Source organism: Dermacentor silvarum, chromosome 3 (assembly GCF_013339745.2).
Source record: "Dermacentor silvarum isolate Dsil-2018 chromosome 3, BIME_Dsil_1.4, whole genome shotgun sequence".
NCBI lineage: Eukaryota > Metazoa > Arthropoda > Arachnida > Ixodida > Ixodidae > Dermacentor > Dermacentor silvarum.
Window position 1 is genome coordinate 211,233,283 of NC_051156.1, and position 4,540 is coordinate 211,237,822.

The following is a 4,540-nucleotide window of genomic DNA, read 5'->3' on the forward strand; positions in this document are numbered from 1 at the left end:
CGTGCCTCATAATCAGATCGTGGTTTTGGCACGTAAAACTCCATAATTTTTTTAGAGATATGATATTTCAGCGTTTATGAAGGTCCCAGCCTATCAACCCCCCTCCCCTTAAAAAAAAAAAGAACAGATATGCTGGGATAGCCCAGAGCACCAAAAACACGTTACCATAATGTCAATTTAGTTTCGGTTCTGGGATAGAGGTGATGGTTGCGTCATGGTGTCATGCTACAGAAGGACTGGTTCTTTCCTCCATTGTTTTCGTACTAGAAACACATGGTAACGTTTCAGCAACTTTGAAACTATGTGTAAGCCCTTTTTTACGCAATAATGCTGAGCGAAGGATGCAGAGAAAAAAAAAACTAAATTTCTTAATCACGCCACCTTGACTGAGAAAGCAGCCCGGCAAGAATGCGACACACGTGATGTGCTTGCTTAAGTGCTTTACTGTTCTTTTGACGAGTGTGAAAAAATTTGATATGACAGAAATCTGAGTATGCCTTTATATAGATTCGTTGTACGGAAAAGCAGCCGTACGGAAGACACTCGAAGATAGAACAACGCAGACGAAGTCCTCGATCTGGTGTGTGTGCTTCGGACGACTTGCTTTTTGGTATCATAGAATGAAAGAAGTGGCAAATATGAAACAACCATTCAAACGAAAATAATTTTCGAAGTTCTTAGGGAAGCTGCTGACTAGTAGCTCGTGGTCATCCTGGTGCACAGCATTTAAAGTGGGTCATGTTACAATCAGAATGAATATTTCATCCACCTCCAGGTTATCGAGATGCATGAATGCCCGCCATTAAGAATTCATTTCTGGGGCGCTCAAAAGAACTGGGACTTCAGACATGTGAAGCACCCCTGTGGAGTGAATTCGAAAAATAGATTGTGTGCATCAAACTACATTAAATGTTTGCGTACCCGACGCCGGCCGCTTCACACGTGCAGCAAATACGTCCAAAGTGTAATACGGTGCACTGATAGAACTAATCTTCCTGCAGGAACGGTTTCGCGGTCCTGCTTGAAGACAAGCTCCAGGAGTACGGCGTGCGCCCTGAGGACCTGGTGTGCTTCTACAAAGAAATACAACGAAATCAGTCTGCAGCCTACCCAGACAAAGTTACCGCGTACGGGAAACGACAACCGCTGCTGTTCGACAAGCCGTTGAAGGAGGAGTTTGTCTCTGTCGAATGCTCCGCGAGACAGTCTGAAAAGCACATCTTCTACCGACAGTTTCTGCTCAACCCGGTATTTAAGGAGGAGGTTGAGGAGCGCTGCCGAACAGCGAATGGTACGACACCCCACAATCTAAGCGTCCTGGTACTCGGCCTGGACTCGGTCTCGTACCTCAATCTGGACAGGCATATGCCCAATACTGCGCAGTATGTACGTGAGAATCTGGGTGCTTTCGAACTGCGCGGATACAATAAGATTGGTGACAACTCGTACCCGAACCAGCGAGCCCTCCTCACTGGCCTAAAGTTCGCCGAGACGCTGAAGTACACTCGAAACGGATTCTACGACAGCCTTACTTCGCGCCTAATCTGGCAGCAATATGGTGAACGGGGCTACCGAACAATGTTCCTCGAGGATTGGTCGTCGTCTGGGATCTTTTATCGCTTCGCTAATGGATTCCGGCGCTCTCCGGCCGATTACTATCCGCGACACGCCATCACGGCCATGGAGAACTGGTCCAAGCGGATTGCGAAACAGTGGGGGATGCACCGATGTTTGGGACCCACAACGACGTTCGAGGAAATGTTGGACTACTTCGCACGCTTCGCAGACGCGATGGCCTTGCGACATTACTTCGCCTACGTATGGGTCAACGAAATCACGCACAACTACCTGAACAGCGCCGGGTACGCCGACGAACCCTTCCGGCGACTCCTCGAAACACTGCACGTTTCCGGTGCACTCGACAACGCGGTTCTGGTTCTCCTCAGCGACCACGGGTTGCGGTTCGGTGATTCGCGTTCCACGTACATCGGCAAGTTCGAGGACCGCCAACCCCTCGCATTCGTGGTTTTCCCGCAGCTGGTTCCTCGATGAGAATCCAAAGGCGGCACGCAGCCTTCGCGTCAACCAGTTCCGCCTGACCACTCACTTCGACGTGCACGCGACGCTCGTCGAGCTGCTGGACTACCCGAGCGTCGAACGGCCGCAGACTAAGTACGGCCGCAGCTTGTTGCACGAAATACCTGAGGCGAGAACGTGCGCTGACGCGCACATAGGAACCCACTGGTGCGTGTGTAACGTACGCGGCGATGTCGCCGTGACGAGTACGCTTGCCTTGGCAATGGGAAACCAGCTTGTTTCTCGGATCAACGGATTGGTGGCGCATGCCAAGCACAAGTGCGCCAAGTTCGAATTGCTCCGTGTTAGGGACGTGACGGCGTTACAGGTAACACCGTCTGAGCGCGCACGGAACACGAGTCACTATTGGGTCACCGTCAAGGCGTCGCCGGATAACATCATGTTTGAGGGCACAGTGCGTGTCAGTGGCGACAAGATGACTGTGCTGGACGATATCTGCCGTATCAATCCAAACCTCTTTATGTCCTGCGTAAGGGATCATTTGCTTAGCAAGTATTGCGTCTGTCGCTGACTAAATGTTAAAAAAAAAATCTGACTCACCTAAGAGACAGTAGGCTCCGGTCCGTCGACCTTTTCGTGGTTAAGGTACCGGGTCTGCCACCAATTCCTAGCCTTTAAAAAAATAAAAAAGAAAGAAAGAAAGAAAAAAGTTGTTGAGAAATTATTGAAGAGGTATTGGTCAATCTCAGCAAATGACATTGAAAGTACGCAGAATTTATAGTTTTAGGAATGTTATTGTCGTATGTTGAAAATTGGACCATCAACTTTCGTTGAAATATTCAGCTATGTCACTTAAAGACGTAGTTAACGTTGCATCATTGAAGGTTTCTAGAACGTGCGCGTTGAAATGATATTTGCAATCCGTTGATTTATGGTTTCATTTGTATTGAACGGTGTCAGTAGTTGGTTCTGTATATTCCATTGAAGTACAGTTGAGCTGTTTCCTATATAGAACTTGTCATTTTACCTTTGACACAGAAGTGATATTGTAACATGTGAGTCTGCGGGCGCAGACTTAAATATCGCAGCTTTTGTGCTGTGGGAGTATTCTGTAAGAGTCCACGTAGTGGACTGATTATTTCGGCTGTTGCTGATTGGCTGCAGCTGTACGAGTGAGAAGGAGACTGGCTGGGGGCACCTCTTTCCTCCTCAGTCGTGCAGCTCCAGCCACTCAGTAGCGGCCGAAATGGACAGTCCACTAGATGGACTCTTACAGAGAGAGAGACAGAGAGATAAAACATATTTACTAATGAATCCCTGCTGGGTTACAAAGGGGAACGGAGAGACCGGGTGGCCTACCCGTAGAGCTCTCCTCTCCGTTAGACGCAGGCCAGGCCTTGGACTGTAGCGGCGACCTCCGCCAGCCGGACAGCCCGTAGCTGGTTTTCTGGGCATTCGCTGAGCAGTATAGCCTCCCACTGCTCAGGGAGTTTTATTTTAGCGTCGTGATGTATGATATGTCTGATATTGTTTGGAGCTGATGGGCATTCTCATATAATGTGATTAAGGTCTGCACGTGGTGTGCTACATGTCTTACAGTGTGATACGACTATGCTTCTGGGTGCATTCGGTGCGTGAGTAGTGGTGTAGGGAAGGTGCTTGTTGGTAGAAGTCTCCGTGTATAGTTGCTTGGCGTTTGTTTATTGACTTGTCAGGAGGAGGGTATTCATAGCGAGCATTTCTATAGTATTCGAGGATTTCTCCGTAAGTAGTCATTTGTTCGTATTGGGAAACTTTCTTGATCTGGTTCTGGAGGGCGCAGTTCTGTTTGGGTCTCTTCGGGTATTGGTTGTCCGGAGAGGGATGGGCGACGCAAGCGACTCTCCCGGTTTCGTCGCGTTGAACCGGCTCCACGTAGAAGGTCAGCTAGGAGAGAGAGAGAGAATAAACTTTATGCAAAAGAGCGCACGAGCGTAGGTAGCTCCTCCGCTCTGCGATGGGTGGTCCCCTCAGTCCAGGAGTCCAGCTAGGAGGACCACAAATAGAGAAACAATTTGTTGGTATCATGTCTTGGGCCTTTTGGCTAAGATCGATCAAGTAAAGCCGTGTGACCCAGGCTGACCACATTTAGAGGAACAGCTGTTCAAAGTGGGTTAAGCCGAGTTTCCCCGATGTTGGTCTCCGCGGCACCTAACTGTCTCTCGAGGTAAAGTTCTACGGCCAGATTAATGCTCAAAAACGTGTTTGCCTCAGTAATGACAGGGTGCTCGTGTCCACCCCAGGTGTCATATGTGAATCTAACGCCATTTACTGCTATGTTCTCTTCCATCTGCTATATTTAGATTGAGTCTGTTGCATAAATTATATTCAATATACGTTGAAATCATTGTATGCACCTCCATAGATACACACCATTGTACGTGTACCTACGGGGGACTAAATTTTCCTTCTAAAGCATTAGGTATACGTTTGAGCCGTAACGCTTTTTCTCAATGTAGATAAC

At 48.4% G+C, this 4,540-nt stretch overlaps 1 pseudogene; it reads left to right on the forward strand.

Annotated features, from left to right (window-relative positions):
* The first annotated feature begins 780 nt into the window (after positions 1 to 780).
* LOC119445199 (uncharacterized) lies at positions 781 to 2,621 on the forward strand (annotated as a pseudogene).
* The last annotated feature ends 1,919 nt before the right edge of the window (positions 2,622 to 4,540 follow it).